A 21,037-nucleotide genomic window follows, 5' to 3' on the forward strand; every position below is an offset into this window, starting at 1 on the left:
ATTTTTCACATAAGCCACTTTTCAGCCTTAGGCGACTGTACAGTGCTAAAACAGCCTCCTATCGCTCTGAAACGCTCATTTTTGACATAAGCCACTTTTCAGCCTTAATGAATGAAATTCCAGGTAAAAACTCATTTGCCATGAAGAAGATCCAAATTCAACCAGTTCAGGCTAGTAAACCTGTTTGAAAGACCTTTTTTCAGTGAAATGCAGCTTAGTGCAAAAACAGGCTGCTCTCGCTGTGAAACGCTCATTTTTCACATAAGCCACTTTTCAGCCTTATAGGCGACTGCACAGTGCAAAAACAGCCTCCTCTCGCTCTGAAACGCTCATTTTTCACATAAGCCACTTTTCAGCCTTAGGCGACTGTACAGTGCTAAAACAGCCTCCTATCGCTCTGAAACGCTCATTTTTGACATAACCCACTTTTCAGCCTTAATGAATGAAATTCCACGTAAAAACTCCTTTGCCATGAAGAAGATCCAAATTCAACCAGTTCAGGCTAGTAAACCTGTTTGAAAGACCTTTTTTCAGTGAAATGCAGCTTCGTGCAAAAACAGGCTGCTCTCGCTCTGAAACGCTCATTTTTCACATAAGCCACTTTTCAGCGCTAAAACAGCCTCCAATCGCTCTGAAACGCTCATTTTTGACATAACCCACTTTTCACCTTGAATGAATGAAATTCCAGGTAAAAACTCCTTTGCCATGAAGAAGATCCAAATTCAACCAGTTCAGGCTAGTAAACCTGTTTGAAAGACCTTTTTTCAGTGAAATGCAGCTTAGTGCAAAAACAGGCTGCTCTCGCTGTGAAACGCTCATTTTTCACATAAGCCACTTTTCAGCCTTATAGGCGACTGCACAGTGCAAAAACAGCCTCCTCTCGCTCTGAAACGCTCATTTTTCACATAAGCCACTTTTCAGCCTTAGGCGACTGTACAGTGCTAAAACAGCCTCCTATCGCTCTGAAACGCTCATTTTTGACATAACCCACTTTTCAGCCTTAATGAATGAAATTCCAGGTAAAAACTCCTTTGCCATGAAGAAGATCCAAATTCAACCAGTTCAGGCTAGTAAACCTGTTTGAAAGACCTTTTTTCAGTGAAATGCAGCTTCGTGCAAAAACAGGCTGCTCTCGCTCTGAAACGCTCATTTTTCACATAAGCCACTTTTCAGCGCTAAAACAGCCTCCAATCGCTCTGAAACGCTCATTTTTGACATAACCCACTTTTCACCTTTAATGAATGAAATTCCAGGTAAAAACTCCTTTGCCATGAAGAAGATCCAAATTCAACCAGTTCAGGCTAGTAAACCTGTTTGAAAGACCTTTTTTCAGTGAAATGCAGCTTAGTGCAAAAACAGGCTGCTCTCGCTGTGAAACGCTCATTTTTCACATAAGCCACTTTTCAGCCTTATAGGCGACTGCACAGTGCAAAAACAGCCTCCTCTCGCTCTGAAACGCTCATTTTTCACATAAGCCACTTTTCAGCCTTAGGCGACTGTACAGTGCTAAAACAGCCTCCTATCGCTCTGAAACGCTCATTTTTGACATAACCCACTTTTCAGCCTTAATGAATTAAATTCCAGGTAAAAACTCATTTGCCATGAAGAAGATCCAAATTCAACCAGTTCAGGCTAGTAAACCTGTTTGAAAGACCTTTTTTCAGTGAAATGCAGCTTAGTGCAAAAACAGGCTGCTCTCGCTCTGAAACGCTCATTTTTCACATAAGCCACTTTTCAGCGCTAAAACAGCCTCCAATCGCTCTGAAACGCTCATTTTTGACATAAGCCACTTTTCACCTTTAATGAATGAAATTCCAGGTAAAAACTCCTTTGCCATGAAGAAGATCCAAATTCAACCAGTTCAGGCTAGTAAACCTGTTTGAAAGACCTTTTTTCAGTGAAATGCAGCTTAGTGCAAAAACAGGCTGCTCTCGCTCTGAAACGCTCATTTTTCACATAAGCCACTTTTCAGCGCTAAAACAGCCTCCAATCGCTCTGAAACGCTCATTTTTGACATAAGCCACTTTTCACCTTTAATGAATGAAATTCCAGGTAAAAACTCCTTTGCCATGAAGAAGATCCAAATTCAACCAGTTCAGGCTAGTAAACCTGTTTGAAAGACCTTTTTTCAGTGAAATGCAGCTTAGTGCAAAAACAGGCTGCTCTCGCTCTGAAACGCTCATTTTTCACATAAGCCACTTTTCAGCGCTAAAACAGCCTCCAATCAGTCTGAAACGCTCATTTTTGACATAAGCCACTTTTCACCTTTAATGAATGAAATTCCAGGTAAAAACTCCTTTGCCATGAAGAAGATCCAAATTCAACAAGTTCAGGCTAGTAAACCTGTTTGAAAGACCTTTTTTCAGTGAAATGCAGCTTAGTGCAAAAACAGGCTGCTCTCGCTCTGAAACGCTCATTTTTCACATAAGCCACTTTTCAGCGCTAAAACAGCCTCCAATCGCTCTGAAACGCTCATTTTTGACATAAGCCACTTTTCACCTTTAATGAATGAAATTCCAGGTAAAAACTCCTTTGCCATGAAGAAGATCCAAATTCAACCAGTTCAGGCTAGTAAACCTGTTTGAAAGACCTTTTTTCAGTGAAATGCAGCTTAGTGCAAAAACAGGCTGCTCTCGCTCTGAAACGCTCATTTTTCACATAAGCCACTTTTCAGCGCTAAAACAGCCTCCAATCGCTCTGAAACGCTCATTTTTGACATAAGCCACTTTTCACCTTTAATGAATGAAATTCCAGGTAAAAACTCCTTTGCCATGAAGAAGATCCAAATTCAACCAGTTCAGGCTAGTAAACCTGTTTGAAAGACCTTTTTTCAGTGAAATGCAGCTTAGTGCAAAAACAGGCTGCTCTCGCTCTGAAACGCTCATTTTTCACATAAGCCACTTTTCAGCCTTAGGCGACTGTACAGTGCTAAAACAGCCTCCTATCGCTCTGAAACGCTCATTTTTGACATAAGCCACTTTTCAGCCTTAATGAATGAAATTCCAGGTAAAAACTCATTTGCCATGAAGAAGATCCAAATTCAACCAGTTCAGGCTAGTAAACCTGTTTGAAAGACCTTTTTTCAGTGAAATGCAGCTTAGTGCAAAAACAGGCTGCTCTCGCTCTGAAACGCTCATTTTTCACATAAGCCACTTTTCAGCGCTAAAACAGCCTCCAATCGCTCTGAAACGCTCATTTTTGACATAACCCACTTTTCAGCCTTAATGAATTAAATTCCAGGTAAAAACTCATTTGCCATGAAGAAGATCCAAATTCAACCAGTTCAGGCTAGTAAACCTGTTTGAAAGACCTTTTTTCAGTGAAATGCAGCTTAGTGCAAAAACAGGCTGCTCTCGCTCTGAAACGCTCATTTTTCACATAAGCCACTTTTCAGCGCTAAAACAGCCTCCAATCGCTCTGAAACGCTCATTTTTGACATAAGCCACTTTTCACCTTTAATGAATGAAATTCCAGGTAAAAACTCCTTTGCCATGAAGAAGATCCAAATTCAACCAGTTCAGGCTAGTAAACCTGTTTGAAAGACCTTTTTTCAGTGAAATGCAGCTTAGTGCAAAAACAGGCTGCTCTCGCTCTGAAACGCTCATTTTTCACATAAGCCACTTTTCAGCCTTAGGCGACAGTACAGTGCTAAAACAGCCTGCTATCGCTCTGAAACGCTCATTTTTGACATAAGCCACTTTTCAGCCTTAATGAATTAAAGTCCAGGTAAAAACTCCTTTGCCATGAAGAAGATCCAAATTCAACCAGTTCAGGCTAGTAAACCTGTTTGAAAGACCTTTTTTCAGTGAAATGCAGCTTAGTGCAAAAACAGGCTGCTCTCGCTCTGAAACGCTCATTTTTCACATAAGCCACTTTTCAGCCTTAGGCGACTGTACAGTGCTAAAACAGCCTCCTATCGCTCTGAAACGCTCATTTTTGACATAACCCACTTTTCAGCCTTAATGAATTAAATTCCAGGTAAAAACTCCTTTGCCATGAAGAAGATCCAAATTCAACCAGTTCAGGCTAGTAAACCTGTTTGAAAGACCTTTTTTCAGTGAAATGCAGCTTAGTGCAAAAACAGGCTGCTCTCGCTCTGAAACGCTCATTTTTCACATAAGCCACTTTTCAGCCTTATAGGCGACTGCACAGTGCAAAAACAGCCTCCTCTCGCTCTGAAACGCTCATTTTTCACATAAGCCACTTTTCAGCCTTAGGCGACTGTACAGTGCTAAAACAGCCTCCTATCGCTCTGAAACGCTCATTTTTGACATAAGCCACTTTTCAGCCTTAATGAATGAAATTCCAGGTAAAAACTCATTTGCCATGAAGAAGATCCAAATTCAACCAGTTCAGGCTAGTAAACCTGTTTGAAAGACCTTTTTTCAGTGAAATGCAGCTTAGTGCAAAAACAGGCTGCTCTCGCTCTGAAACGCTCATTTTTCACATAAGCCACTTTTCAGCGCTAAAACAGCCTCCAATCAGTCTGAAACGCTCATTTTTGACATAAGCCACTTTTCACCTTTAATGAATGAAATTCCAGGTAAAAACTCCTTTGCCATGAAGAAGATCCAAATTCAACAAGTTCAGGCTAGTAAACCTGTTTGAAAGACCTTTTTTCAGTGAAATGCAGCTTAGTGCAAAAACAGGCTGCTCTCGCTCTGAAACGCTCATTTTTCACATAAGCCACTTTTCAGCGCTAAAACAGCCTCCAATCGCTCTGAAACGCTCATTTTTGACATAAGCCACTTTTCACCTTTAATGAATGAAATTCCAGGTAAAAACTCCTTTGCCATGAAGAAGATCCAAATTCAACCAGTTCAGGCTAGTAAACCTGTTTGAAAGACCTTTTTTCAGTGAAATGCAGCTTAGTGCAAAAACAGGCTGCTCTCGCTCTGAAACGCTCATTTTTCACATAAGCCACTTTTCAGCGCTAAAACAGCCTCCAATCGCTCTGAAACGCTCATTTTTGACATAAGCCACTTTTCACCTTTAATGAATGAAATTCCAGGTAAAAACTCCTTTGCCATGAAGAAGATCCAAATTCAACCAGTTCAGGCTAGTAAACCTGTTTGAAAGACCTTTTTTCAGTGAAATGCAGCTTAGTGCAAAAACAGGCTGCTCTCGCTCTGAAACGCTCATTTTTCACATAAGCCACTTTTCAGCCTTATAGGCGACTGCACAGTGCAAAAACAGCCTCCTCTCGCTCTGAAACGCTCATTTTTCACATAAGCCACTTTTCAGCCTTAGGCGACTGTACAGTGCTAAAACAGCCTCCTATCGCTCTGAAACGCTCATTTTTGACATAAGCCACTTTTCAGCCTTAATGAATGAAATTCCAGGTAAAAACTCATTTGCCATGAAGAAGATCCAAATTCAACCAGTTCAGGCTAGTAAACCTGTTTGAAAGACCTTTTTTCAGTGAAATGCAGCTTAGTGCAAAAACAGGCTGCTCTCGCTCTGAAACGCTCATTTTTCACATAAGCCACTTTTCAGCGCTAAAACAGCCTCCAATCGCTCTGAAACGCTCATTTTTGACATAAGCCACTTTTCACCTTTAATGAATGAAATTCCAGGTAAAAACTCCTTTGCCATGAAGAAGATCCAAATTCAACCAGTTCAGGCTAGTAAACCTGTTTGAAAGACCTTTTTTCAGTGAAATGCAGCTTAGTGCAAAAACAGGCTGCTCTCGCTCTGAAACGCTCATTTTTCACATAAGCCACTTTTCAGCCTTATAGGCGACTGCACAGTGCAAAAACAGCCTCCTCTCGCTCTGAAACGCTCATTTTTCACATAAGCCACTTTTCAGCCTTAGGCGACTGTACAGTGCTAAAACAGCCTCCTATCGCTCTGAAACGCTCATTTTTGACATAAGCCACTTTTCAGCCTTAATGAATGAAATTCCAGGTAAAAACTCATTTGCCATGAAGAAGATCCAAATTCAACCAGTTCAGGCTAGTAAACCTGTTTGAAAGACCTTTTTTCAGTGAAATGCAGCTTAGTGCAAAAACAGGCTGCTCTCGCTCTGAAACGCTCATTTTTCACATAAGCCACTTTTCAGCGCTAAAACAGCCTCCAATCAGTCTGAAACGCTCATTTTTGACATAAGCCACTTTTCACCTTTAATGAATGAAATTCCAGGTAAAAACTCCTTTGCCATGAAGAAGATCCAAATTCAACAAGTTCAGGCTAGTAAACCTGTTTGAAAGACCTTTTTTCAGTGAAATGCAGCTTAGTGCAAAAACAGGCTGCTCTCGCTCTGAAACGCTCATTTTTCACATAAGCCACTTTTCAGCGCTAAAACAGCCTCCAATCGCTCTGAAACGCTCATTTTTGACATAAGCCACTTTTCACCTTTAATGAATGAAATTCCAGGTAAAAACTCCTTTGCCATGAAGAAGATCCAAATTCAACCAGTTCAGGCTAGTAAACCTGTTTGAAAGACCTTTTTTCAGTGAAATGCAGCTTAGTGCAAAAACAGGCTGCTCTCGCTCTGAAACGCTCATTTTTCACATAAGCCACTTTTCAGCCTTAGGCGACTGTACAGTGCTAAAACAGCCTCCTATCGCTCTGAAACGCTCATTTTTGACATAAGCCACTTTTCAGCCTTAATGAATGAAATTCCAGGTAAAAACTCATTTGCCATGAAGAAGATCCAAATTCAACCAGTTCAGGCTAGTAAACCTGTTTGAAAGACCTTTTTTCAGTGAAATGCAGCTTAGTGCAAAAACAGGCTGCTCTCGCTGTGAAACGCTCATTTTTCACATAAGCCACTTTTCAGCCTTATAGGCGACTGCACAGTGCAAAAACAGCCTCCTCTCGCTCTGAAACGCTCATTTTTCACATAAGCCACTTTTCAGCCTTAGGCGACTGTACAGTGCTAAAACAGCCTCCTATCGCTCTGAAACGCTCATTTTTGACATAACCCACTTTTCAGCCTTAATGAATGAAATTCCACGTAAAAACTCCTTTGCCATGAAGAAGATCCAAATTCAACCAGTTCAGGCTAGTAAACCTGTTTGAAAGACCTTTTTTCAGTGAAATGCAGCTTCGTGCAAAAACAGGCTGCTCTCGCTCTGAAACGCTCATTTTTCACATAAGCCACTTTTCAGCGCTAAAACAGCCTCCAATCGCTCTGAAACGCTCATTTTTGACATAAGCCACTTTTCACCTTGAATGAATGAAATTCCAGGTAAAAACTCCTTTGCCATGAAGAAGATCCAAATTCAACCAGTTCAGGCTAGTAAACCTGTTTGAAAGACCTTTTTTCAGTGAAATGCAGCTTAGTGCAAAAACAGGCTGCTCTCGCTGTGAAACGCTCATTTTTCACATAAGCCACTTTTCAGCCTTATAGGCGACTGCACAGTGCAAAAACAGCCTCCTCTCGCTCTGAAACGCTCATTTTTCACATAAGCCACTTTTCAGCCTTAGGCGACTGTACAGTGCTAAAACAGCCTCCTATCGCTCTGAAACGCTCATTTTTGACATAACCCACTTTTCAGCCTTAATGAATGAAATTCCAGGTAAAAACTCCTTTGCCATGAAGAAGATCCAAATTCAACCAGTTCAGGCTAGTAAACCTGTTTGAAAGACCTTTTTTCAGTGAAATGCAGCTTCGTGCAAAAACAGGCTGCTCTCGCTCTGAAACGCTCATTTTTCACATAAGCCACTTTTCAGCGCTAAAACAGCCTCCAATCGCTCTGAAACGCTCATTTTTGACATAACCCACTTTTCACCTTTAATGAATGAAATTCCAGGTAAAAACTCCTTTGCCATGAAGAAGATCCAAATTCAACCAGTTCAGGCTAGTAAACCTGTTTGAAAGACCTTTTTTCAGTGAAATGCAGCTTAGTGCAAAAACAGGCTGCTCTCGCTGTGAAACGCTCATTTTTCACATAAGCCACTTTTCAGCCTTATAGGCGACTGCACAGTGCAAAAACAGCCTCCTCTCGCTCTGAAACGCTCATTTTTCACATAAGCCACTTTTCAGCCTTAGGCGACTGTACAGTGCTAAAACAGCCTCCTATCGCTCTGAAACGCTCATTTTTGACATAACCCACTTTTCAGCCTTAATGAATTAAATTCCAGGTAAAAACTCATTTGCCATGAAGAAGATCCAAATTCAACCAGTTCAGGCTAGTAAACCTGTTTGAAAGACCTTTTTTCAGTGAAATGCAGCTTAGTGCAAAAACAGGCTGCTCTCGCTCTGAAACGCTCATTTTTCACATAAGCCACTTTTCAGCGCTAAAACAGCCTCCAATCGCTCTGAAACGCTCATTTTTGACATAAGCCACTTTTCACCTTTAATGAATGAAATTCCAGGTAAAAACTCCTTTGCCATGAAGAAGATCCAAATTCAACCAGTTCAGGCTAGTAAACCTGTTTGAAAGACCTTTTTTCAGTGAAATGCAGCTTAGTGCAAAAACAGGCTGCTCTCGCTCTGAAACGCTCATTTTTCACATAAGCCACTTTTCAGCGCTAAAACAGCCTCCAATCGCTCTGAAACGCTCATTTTTGACATAAGCCACTTTTCACCTTTAATGAATGAAATTCCAGGTAAAAACTCCTTTGCCATGAAGAAGATCCAAATTCAACCAGTTCAGGCTAGTAAACCTGTTTGAAAGACCTTTTTTCAGTGAAATGCAGCTTAGTGCAAAAACAGGCTGCTCTCGCTCTGAAACGCTCATTTTTCACATAAGCCACTTTTCAGCGCTAAAACAGCCTCCAATCAGTCTGAAACGCTCATTTTTGACATAAGCCACTTTTCACCTTTAATGAATGAAATTCCAGGTAAAAACTCCTTTGCCATGAAGAAGATCCAAATTCAACAAGTTCAGGCTAGTAAACCTGTTTGAAAGACCTTTTTTCAGTGAAATGCAGCTTAGTGCAAAAACAGGCTGCTCTCGCTCTGAAACGCTCATTTTTCACATAAGCCACTTTTCAGCGCTAAAACAGCCTCCAATCGCTCTGAAACGCTCATTTTTGACATAAGCCACTTTTCACCTTTAATGAATGAAATTCCAGGTAAAAACTCCTTTGCCATGAAGAAGATCCAAATTCAACCAGTTCAGGCTAGTAAACCTGTTTGAAAGACCTTTTTTCAGTGAAATGCAGCTTAGTGCAAAAACAGGCTGCTCTCGCTCTGAAACGCTCATTTTTCACATAAGCCACTTTTCAGCGCTAAAACAGCCTCCAATCGCTCTGAAACGCTCATTTTTGACATAAGCCACTTTTCACCTTTAATGAATGAAATTCCAGGTAAAAACTCCTTTGCCATGAAGAAGATCCAAATTCAACCAGTTCAGGCTAGTAAACCTGTTTGAAAGACCTTTTTTCAGTGAAATGCAGCTTAGTGCAAAAACAGGCTGCTCTCGCTCTGAAACGCTCATTTTTCACATAAGCCACTTTTCAGCCTTAGGCGACTGTACAGTGCTAAAACAGCCTCCTATCGCTCTGAAACGCTCATTTTTGACATAAGCCACTTTTCAGCCTTAATGAATGAAATTCCAGGTAAAAACTCATTTGCCATGAAGAAGATCCAAATTCAACCAGTTCAGGCTAGTAAACCTGTTTGAAAGACCTTTTTTCAGTGAAATGCAGCTTAGTGCAAAAACAGGCTGCTCTCGCTCTGAAACGCTCATTTTTCACATAAGCCACTTTTCAGCGCTAAAACAGCCTCCAATCAGTCTGAAACGCTCATTTTTGACATAAGCCACTTTTCACCTTTAATGAATGAAATTCCAGGTAAAAACTCCTTTGCCATGAAGAAGATCCAAATTCAACAAGTTCAGGCTAGTAAACCTGTTTGAAAGACCTTTTTTCAGTGAAATGCAGCTTAGTGCAAAAACAGGCTGCTCTCGCTCTGAAACGCTCATTTTTCACATAAGCCACTTTTCAGCGCTAAAACAGCCTCCAATCGCTCTGAAACGCTCATTTTTGACATAAGCCACTTTTCACCTTTAATGAATGAAATTCCAGGTAAAAACTCCTTTGCCATGAAGAAGATCCAAATTCAACCAGTTCAGGCTAGTAAACCTGTTTGAAAGACCTTTTTTCAGTGAAATGCAGCTTAGTGCAAAAACAGGCTGCTCTCGCTCTGAAGCGCTCATTTTTCACATAAGCCACTTTTCAGCCTTAGGCGACAGTACAGTGCTAAAACAGCCTGCTATCGCTCTGAAACGCTCATTTTTGACATAAGCCACTTTTCAGCCTTAATGAATTAAAGTCCAGGTAAAAACTCCTTTGCCATGAAGAAGATCCAAATTCAACCAGTTCAGGCTAGTAAACCTGTTTGAAAGACCTTTTTTCAGTGAAATGCAGCTTAGTGCAAAAACAGGCTGCTCTCGCTCTGAAACGCTCATTTTTCACATAAGCCACTTTTCACCTTTAATGAATGAAATTCCAGGTAAAAACTCCTTTGCCATGAAGAAGATCCAAATTCAACCAGTTCAGGCTAGTAAACCTGTTTGAAAGACCTTTTTTCAGTGAAATGCAGCTTAGTGCAAAAACAGGCTGCTCTCGCTCTGAAACGCTCATTTTTCACATAAGCCACTTTTCAGCCTTATAGGCGACTGCACAGTGCAAAAACAGCCTCCTCTCGCTCTGAAACGCTCATTTTTCACATAAGCCACTTTTCAGCCTTAGGCGACTGTACAGTGCTAAAACAGCCTCCTATCGCTCTGAAACGCTCATTTTTGACATAAGCCACTTTTCAGCCTTAATGAATGAAATTCCAGGTAAAAACTCATTTGCCATGAAGAAGATCCAAATTCAACCAGTTCAGGCTAGTAAACCTGTTTGAAAGACCTTTTTTCAGTGAAATGCAGCTTAGTGCAAAAACAGGCTGCTCTCGCTCTGAAACGCTCATTTTTCACATAAGCCACTTTTCAGCGCTAAAACAGCCTCCTATCGCTCTGAAACGCTCATTTTTGACATAACCCACTTTTCAGCCTTAATGAATGAAATTCCAGGTAAAAACTCCTTTGCCATGAAGAAGATCCAAATTCAACCAGTTCAGGCTAGTAAACCTGTTTGAAAGACCTTTTTTCAGTGAAATGCAGCTTCGTGCAAAAACAGGCTGCTCTCGCTCTGAAACGCTCATTTTTCACATAAGCCACTTTTCAGCGCTAAAACAGCCTCCAATCGCTCTGAAACGCTCATTTTTGACATAAGCCACTTTTCACCTTTAATGAATGAAATTCCAGGTAAAAACTCCTTTGCCATGAAGAAGATCCAAATTCAACCAGTTCAGGCTAGTAAACCTGTTTGAAAGACCTTTTTTCAGTGAAATGCAGCTTAGTGCAAAAACAGGCTGCTCTCGCTGTGAAACGCTCATTTTTCACATAAGCCACTTTTCAGCCTTATAGGCGACTGCACAGTGCAAAAACAGCCTCCTCTCGCTCTGAAACGCTCATTTTTCACATAAGCCACTTTTCAGCCTTAGGCGACTGTACAGTGCTAAAACAGCCTCCTATCGCTCTGAAACGCTCATTTTTGACATAACCCACTTTTCAGCCTTAATGAATGAAATTCCACGTAAAAACTCCTTTGCCATGAAGAAGATCCAAATTCAACCAGTTCAGGCTAGTAAACCTGTTTGAAAGACCTTTTTTCAGTGAAATGCAGCTTCGTGCAAAAACAGGCTGCTCTCGCTCTGAAACGCTCATTTTTCACATAAGCCACTTTTCAGCGCTAAAACAGCCTCCAATCGCTCTGAAACGCTCATTTTTGACATAACCCACTTTTCACCTTGAATGAATGAAATTCCAGGTAAAAACTCCTTTGCCATGAAGAAGATCCAAATTCAACCAGTTCAGGCTAGTAAACCTGTTTGAAAGACCTTTTTTCAGTGAAATGCAGCTTAGTGCAAAAACAGGCTGCTCTCGCTGTGAAACGCTCATTTTTCACATAAGCCACTTTTCAGCCTTATAGGCGACTGCACAGTGCAAAAACAGCCTCCTCTCGCTCTGAAACGCTCATTTTTCACATAAGCCACTTTTCAGCCTTAGGCGACTGTACAGTGCTAAAACAGCCTCCTATCGCTCTGAAACGCTCATTTTTGACATAACCCACTTTTCAGCCTTAATGAATGAAATTCCAGGTAAAAACTCCTTTGCCATGAAGAAGATCCAAATTCAACCAGTTCAGGCTAGTAAACCTGTTTGAAAGACCTTTTTTCAGTGAAATGCAGCTTCGTGCAAAAACAGGCTGCTCTCGCTCTGAAACGCTCATTTTTCACATAAGCCACTTTTCAGCGCTAAAACAGCCTCCAATCGCTCTGAAACGCTCATTTTTGACATAACCCACTTTTCACCTTTAATGAATGAAATTCCAGGTAAAAACTCCTTTGCCATGAAGAAGATCCAAATTCAACCAGTTCAGGCTAGTAAACCTGTTTGAAAGACCTTTTTTCAGTGAAATGCAGCTTAGTGCAAAAACAGGCTGCTCTCGCTGTGAAACGCTCATTTTTCACATAAGCCACTTTTCAGCCTTATAGGCGACTGCACAGTGCAAAAACAGCCTCCTCTCGCTCTGAAACGCTCATTTTTCACATAAGCCACTTTTCAGCCTTAGGCGACTGTACAGTGCTAAAACAGCCTCCTATCGCTCTGAAACGCTCATTTTTGACATAACCCACTTTTCAGCCTTAATGAATTAAATTCCAGGTAAAAACTCATTTGCCATGAAGAAGATCCAAATTCAACCAGTTCAGGCTAGTAAACCTGTTTGAAAGACCTTTTTTCAGTGAAATGCAGCTTAGTGCAAAAACAGGCTGCTCTCGCTTTGAAACGCTCATTTTTCACATAAGCCACTTTTCAGCGCTAAAACAGCCTCCAATCGCTCTGAAACGCTCATTTTTGACATAAGCCACTTTTCACCTTTAATGAATGAAATTCCAGGTAAAAACTCCTTTGCCATGAAGAAGATCCAAATTCAACCAGTTCAGGCTAGTAAACCTGTTTGAAAGACCTTTTTTCAGTGAAATGCAGCTTAGTGCAAAAACAGGCTGCTCTCGCTCTGAAACGCTCATTTTTCACATAAGCCACTTTTCAGCCTTAGGCGACAGTACAGTGCTAAAACAGCCTGCTATCGCTCTGAAACGCTCATTTTTGACATAAGCCACTTTTCAGCCTTAATGAATTAAAGTCCAGGTAAAAACTCCTTTGCCATGAAGAAGATCCAAATTCAACCAGTTCAGGCTAGTAAACCTGTTTGAAAGACCTTTTTTCAGTGAAATGCAGCTTAGTGCAAAAACAGGCTGCTCTCGCTCTGAAACGCTCATTTTTCACATAAGCCACTTTTCAGCGCTAAAACAGCCTCCAATCGCTCTGAAACGCTCATTTTTGACATAAGCCACTTTTCACCTTTAATGAATGAAATTCCAGGTAAAAACTCCTTTGCCATGAAGAAGATCCAAATTCAACCAGTTCAGGCTAGTAAACCTGTTTGAAAGACCTTTTTTCAGTGAAATGCAGCTTAGTGCAAAAACAGGCTGCTCTCGCTCTGAAACGCTCATTTTTCACATAAGCCACTTTTCAGCCTTATAGGCGACTGCACAGTGCAAAAACAGCCTCCTCTCGCTCTGAAACGCTCATTTTTCACATAAGCCACTTTTCAGCCTTAGGCGACTGTACAGTGCTAAAACAGCCTCCTATCGCTCTGAAACGCTCATTTTTGACATAACCCACTTTTCAGCCTTAATGAATGAAATTCCAGGTAAAAACTCATTTGCCATGAAGAAGATCCAAATTCAACCAGTTCAGGCTAGTAAACCTGTTTGAAAGACCTTTTTTCAGTGAAATGCAGCTTAGTGCAAAAACAGGCTGCTCTCGCTCTGAAACGCTCATTTTTCACATAAGCCACTTTTCAGCGCTAAAACAGCCTCCAATCGCTCTGAAACGCTCATTTTTGACATAAGCCACTTTTCACCTTTAATGAATGAAATTCCAGGTAAAAACTCCTTTGCCATGAAGAAGATCCAAATTCAACCAGTTCAGGCTAGTAAACCTGTTTGAAAGACCTTTTTTCAGTGAAATGCAGCTTAGTGCAAAAACAGGCTGCTCTCGCTCTGAAACGCTCATTTTTCACATAAGCCACTTTTCAGCCTTAGGCGACTGTACAGTGCTAAAACAGCCTCCTATCGCTCTGAAACGCTCATTTTTGACATAAGCCACTTTTCACCTTTAATGAATGAAATTCCAGGTAAAAACTCCTTTGCCATGAAGAAGATCCAAATTCAACCAGTTCAGGCTAGTAAACCTGTTTGAAAGACCTTTTTTCAGTGAAATGCAGCTTAGTGCAAAAACAGGCTGCTCTCGCTCTGAAACGCTCATTTTTCACATAAGCCACTTTTCAGCCTTAGGCGACTGTACATTGCTAAAACAGCCTCCTATCGCTCTGAAACGCTCATTTTTCACATAAGCCACTTTTCAGCCTTATAGGCGACTGCACAGTGCAAAAACAGCCTCCTCTCGCTCTGAAACGCTCATTTTTCACATAAGCCACTTTTCAGCCTTAGGCCACTGTACAGTGCTAAAACAGCCTCCTATCGCTCTGAAACGCTCATTTTTGACATAAGCCACTTTTCAGCCTTAATGAATGAAATTCCAGGTAAAAACTCATTTGCCATGAAGAAGATCCAAATTCAACCAGTTCAGGCTAGTAAACCTGTTTGAAAGACCTTTTTTCAGTGAAATGCAGCTTAGTGCAAAAACAGGCTGCTCTCGCTCTGAAACGCTCATTTTTCACATAAGCCACTTTTCAGCCTTAGGCGACTGTACAGTGCTAAAACAGCCTCCTATCGCTCTGAAACGCTCATTTTTCACATAAGCCACTTTTCACCCTTAATGAATGAAATTCCAGGTAAAAACTCCTTTGCCATGAAGAAGATCCAAATTCAACCAGTTCAGGCTAGTAAACCGTTTTTGAAAGACCTTTTTTCAGTGAAATGCAGCTTAGTGCAAAAACAGGCTGCTCTCGCTCTGAAACGCTCATTTTTCACATAACCCACTTTTCACCCTTAATGAATTAAATTCCAGGTAAAAACTCCTTTGCCATGAAGAAGATCCAAATTTAACCAGTTCAGGCTAGTAAACCTGTTTGAAAGACCTTTTTTCAGTGAAATGCAGCTTAGTGCAAAAACAGGCTGCTCTCGCTCTGAAACGCTCATTTTTCACATAAGCCACTTTTCAGCGCTAAAACAGCCTCCAATCGCTCTGAAACGCTCATTTTTGACATAAGCCACTTTTCACCTTTAATGAATGAAATTCCAGGTAGAAACTCCTTTGCCATGAAGAAGATCCAAATTCAACCAGTTCAGGCTAGTAAACCTGTTTGAAAGACCTTTTTTCAGTGAAATGCAGCTTAGTGCAAAAACAGGCTGCTCTCGCTCTGAAACGCTCATTTTTCACATAAGCCACTTTTCAGCGCTAAAACAGCCTCCAATCGCTCTGAAACGCTCATTTTTCACATAAGCCACTTTTCAGCCTTATAGGCGACTGCACAGTGCAAAAACAGCCTCCTCTCGCTCTGAAACGCTCATTTTTCACATAAGCCACTTTTCAGCCTTAGGCGACTGTACAATGCTAAAACAGCCTCCTATCGCTCTGAAACGCTCATTTTTGACATAAGCCACTTTTCAGCCTTAATGAATGAAATTCCAGGTAAAAACTCATTCAGGCTAGTAAACCTGTTTGAAAGACCTTTTTTCAGTGAAATGCAGCGTAGTGCAAAAACAGGCTGCTCTCGCTCTGAAACGCTCATTTTTCACATAAGCCACTTTTCAGCCTTATAGGCGACTGCACAGTGCAAAAACAGCCTCCTCTCGCTCTGAAACGCTCATTTTTCACATAAGCCACTTTTCAGCCTTAGGCGACTGTACAGTGCTAAAACAGCCTCCTATCGCTCTGAAACGCTCATTTTTGACATAAGCCACTTTTCAGCCTTAATGAATGAAATTCCAGGTAAAAACTCCTTTGCCATGAAGAAGATCCAAATTCAACCAGTTCAGGCTAGTAAACCTGTTTGAAAGACCTTTTTTCAGTGAAATGCAGCTTAGTGCAAAAACAGGCTGCTCTCGCTCTGAAACGCTCATTTTTCACATAAGCCACTTTTCAGCGCTAAAACAGCCTCCAATCGCTCTGAAACGCTCATTTTTGACATAAGCCACTTTTCACCTTTAATGAATGAAATTCCAGGTAAAAACTCCTTTGCCATGAAGAAGATCCAAATTCAACCAGTTCAGGCTAGTAAACCTGTTTGAAAGACCTTTTTTCAGTGAAATGCAGCTTAGTGCAAAAACAGGCTGCTCTCGCTCTGAAACGCTCATTTTTCACATAAGCCACTTTTCAGCCTTAGGCGACTGTACATTGCTAAAACAGCCTCCTATCGCTCTGAAACGCTCATTTTTCACATAAGCCACTTTTCAGCCTTATAGGCGACTGCACAGTGCAAAAACAGCCTCCTCTCGCTCTGAAACGCTCATTTTTCACATAAGCCACTTTTCAGCCTTAGGCCACTGTACAGTGCTAAAACAGCCTCCTATCGCTCTGAAACGCTCATTTTTGACATAAGCCACTTTTCAGCCTTAATGAATGAAATTCCAGGTAAAAACTCATTTGCCATGAAGAAGATCCAAATTCAACCAGTTCAGGCTAGTAAACCTGTTTGAAAGACCTTTTTTCAGTGAAATGCAGCTTAGTGCAAAAACAGGCTGCTCTCGCTCTGAAACGCTCATTTTTCACATAAGCCACTTTTCAGCCTTAGGCGACTGTACAGTGCTAAAACAGCCTCCTATCGCTCTGAAACGCTCATTTTTCACATAAGCCACTTTTCACCCTTAATGAATGAAATTCCAGGTAAAAACTCCTTTGCCATGAAGAAGATCCAAATTCAACCAGTTCAGGCTAGTAAACCGTTTTTGAAAGACCTTTTTTCAGTGAAATGCAGCTTAGTGCAAAAACAGGCTGCTCTCGCTCTGAAACGCTCATTTTTCACATAACCCACTTTTCACCCTTAATGAATTAAATTCCAGGTAAAAACTCCTTTGCCATGAAGAAGATCCAAATTTAACCAGTTCAGGCTAGTAAACCTGTTTGAAAGACCTTTTTTCAGTGAAATGCAGCTTAGTGCAAAAACAGGCTGCTCTCGCTCTGAAACGCTCATTTTTCACATAAGCCACTTTTCAGCGCTAAAACAGCCTCCAATCGCTCTGAAACGCTCATTTTTGACATAAGCCACTTTTCACCTTTAATGAATGAAATTCCAGGTAGAAACTCCTTTGCCATGAAGAAGATCCAAATTCAACCAGTTCAGGCTAGTAAACCTGTTTGAAAGACCTTTTTTCAGTGAAATGCAGCTTAGTGCAAAAACAGGCTGCTCTCGCTCTGAAACGCTCATTTTTCACATAAGCCACTTTTCAGCGCTAAAACAGCCTCCAATCGCTCTGAAACGCTCATTTTTCACATAAGCCACTTTTCAGCCTTATAGGCGACTGCACAGTGCAAAAACAGCCTCCTCTCGCTCTGAAACGCTCATTTTTCACATAAGCCACTTTTCAGCCTTAGGCGACTGTACAATGCTAAAACAGCCTCCTATCGCTCTGAAACGCTCATTTTTGACATAAGCCACTTTTCAGCCTTAATGAATGAAATTCCAGGTAAAAACTCATTCAGGCTAGTAAACCTGTTTGAAAGACCTTTTTTCAGTGAAATGCAGCGTAGTGCAAAAACAGGCTGCTCTCGCTCTGAAACGCTCATTTTTCACATAAGCCACTTTTCAGCCTTATAGGCGACTGCACAGTGCAAAAACAGCCTCCTCTCGCTCTGAAACGCTCATTTTTCACATAAGCCACTTTTCAGCCTTAGGCGACTGTACAGTGCTAAAACAGCCTCCTATCGCTCTGAAACGCTCATTTTTGACACAAGCCACTTTTCAGCCTTAATGAATGAAATTCCAGGTAAAAACTCATTCAGGCTAGTAAACCTGTTTGAAAGACCTTTTTTCAGTGAAATGCAGCTTAGTGCAAAAACAGGCTGCTCTCGCTCTGAAACGCTCATTTTTCACATAAGCCACTTTTCAGCGCTAAAACAGCCTCCAATCGCTCTGAAACGCTCATTTTTGACATAAGCCACTTTTCACCTTTATTGAATGAAATTCCAGGTAAAAACTCCTTTGCCATGAAGAAGATCCAAATTCAACAAGTTCAGGCTAGTAAACCTGTTTGAAAGACCTTTTTTCAGTGAAATGCAGCTTAGTGCAAAAACAGGCTGCTCTCGCTCTGAAACGCTCATTTTTCACATAAGCCACTTTTCAGCGCTAAAACAGCCTCCAATCGCTCTGAAACGCTCATTTTTGACATAAGCCACTTTTCACCTTTATTGAATGAAATTCCAGGTAAAAACTCCTTTGCCATGAAGAAGATCCAAATTCAACCAGTTCAGGCTAGTAAACCTGTTTGAAAGACCTTTTTTCAGTGAAATGCAGCTTAGTGCAAAAACAGGCTGCTCTCGCTCTGAAACGCTCATTTTTCACATAAGCCACTTTTCACCCTTAATGAATGAAATTCCAGGTAAAAACTCCTTTGCCATGAAGAAGATACAAATTCAACCAGTTCAGGCTAGTAAACCTGTTTGAAAGACCTTTTTTCAGTGAAATGCAGCTTAGTGCAAAAACAGGCTGCTCTCGCTCTGAAACGCTCATTTTTCACATAAGCCACTTTTCAGCCTTAGGCTAAAACAGCCTCCTATCGCTCTGAAACGCTCATTTTTGACATAAGCCACTTTTCACCCTTAATGAATGAAATTCCAGGTAAAAACTCCTTTGCCATGAAGAAGATACAAATTCAACCAGTTCAGGCTAGTAAACCTGTTTGAAAGACCTTTTTTCAGTGAAATGCAGCTTAGGCGACTGTACAGTGCTAAAACAGCCTCCTATCGATCTGAAACGCTCATTTTTCACATAAGCCACTTTTCACCCTTAATGAATGAAATTCCAGGTAAAAACTCCTTTGCCATGAAGAAGATCCAAATTCAACCAGTTCAGGCTAGTAAACCTGTTTGAAAGACCTTTTTTCAGTGAAATGCAGCTTAGGCGACTGTACAGTGCTAAAACAGCCTCCTATTGCTCTGAAACGCTCATTTTTGACATAACCCACTTTTCAGCCTTAATGAATTAAAGTCCAGGTAAAAACTCCTTTGCCATGAAGAAGATCCAAATTCAACCAGTTCAGGCTAGTAAACCTGTTTGAAAGACCTTTTTTCAGTGAAATGCAGCTTAGTGCAAAAACAGGCTGCTCTCGCTCTGAAACGCTCATTTTTCACATAAGCCACTTTTCAGCCTTAGGCGACTGTACAGTGCTAAAACAGCCTCCTATCGCTCTGAAACGCTTATTTTTGACATAAGCCACTTTTCACCCTTAATGAATGAAATTCCAGGTAAAAACTCCTTTGCCATGAAGAAGATCCAAATTCAACCAGTTCAGGCTAGAAAACCTGTTTGAAAGACCTTTTTTCAGTGAAATGCAGCTTAGGCGACTGTACAGTGCTAAAACAGGCTCCTCTCGCTCTGAAACGCTCATTTTTGACATAAGCCACTTTTCACCCTTAATGAATTAAATTCCAGGTAAAAACTCCTTTGCCATGAAGAAGATCCAAATTGTCGGGGTTCGATACTTTGAAACGCTGGTTTGGAAAGATGATGGCCCAGTCGGCAAACTTTAGTTTGGTGATTTTCTTTTTATTACACCAACAACCCAAAGACAAAAATACCCACAGGTGGCAAAGCAACAAAAAAAACGCAGGAATATTTACAATATGACAGAGTAAAAAAAATATTTACAAGGAACAGGCAGCAACTGTCATCCACATGCCACTCAGCCGAATCCTTCCTTCAAGTGAGCCGAGCTCTCTTTAAATACCCCCTTGGCCCCTCCCCCGGGCAAACCAATTAACAAAACACAGGGGTTAAGAAACATAAACTGGGAAACAACCCAGATAGCAAAATTCTTTTGGCCCATATCTGGCCCACACCTGACATGTTCATCCGGTCCACATACCGCATGGAATGATGTCACTTGGGAGGTCCGCTCCTGTTTGCCAAAAGTGGGCCACAACCAAGCCATCACAATGCCAGATGTCAACCAAAAACAGGCCAAATAAACCAGCAATCAACCGAATGTGGGCCACTGTACACTTTTATTCTGGCCCAAGTACGGCATGGGAAGATGGCACAAGGGTGGTCCACAGTTGTTTGCCAGAAGTGGGCCACAACCAAACCAACACAGTGCCAAATGTCAGCCGACACGCAATAAACCAGCACTCACCCAAATGTGGGCCACCACTGTACATTTTTATTCTGGCCCACATCCCACATGGAATGATGGCACATGAGTGGTCCACAGCTGTTTGCTAGAAGTGGGCCACAACCAAACCAACACAGTGCCAAATGTCAGCCATGACCAAATAAACCAGCACTCACCCAAATGTGGGCCACCACTGTACATTTTTATTCTGGCCCATATACCACTTGGAATGATGGCACAAATGTGGTCCACAGTTGTTTGCCAGAAGTGGGCCACAACCAAACCAACACAGTGCCAAGTGTCAGCCAAAAATAGACCAAATAAACCAGCACTCACCCAAATTTGGGCCACTATGCATTTTTATTCTGACCCACCTACCACATGGAATGACATGAGTGGTCCACACTTGTTTCTCACATATGACCCACAGCCTAGTCATAATGCTACATATTAACCAAGAGCTGAATACATCAGAACTGGTTTACAGTCTATGATCTTGTCTAGCCTGTACACATTGGAGTCACAACCAAACCATGACAAAGTTCTATGTCAAATATGAACACATCATATAAATAAACCAGAACTGGTCTGAATTTGTGGCTACTGTACATGTCATTATGGTACCTCCAGATACTGTGTTAAATGGTGGCAATGGTCCAGTCTTGTTGGTCTCAGTCAAAGATGAAGATACCTACTGAAGAATTGAAGAAAAAACCAGACACGAGAAACAACTTGTGA

The sequence above is a fragment of the Pagrus pagrus genome (genome assembly GCF_965226575.1).
Source record: "Pagrus pagrus genome assembly, contig: HAP1_SCAFFOLD_31, whole genome shotgun sequence".
Classification (NCBI taxonomy): Eukaryota; Metazoa; Chordata; class Actinopteri; order Spariformes; family Sparidae; genus Pagrus; species Pagrus pagrus.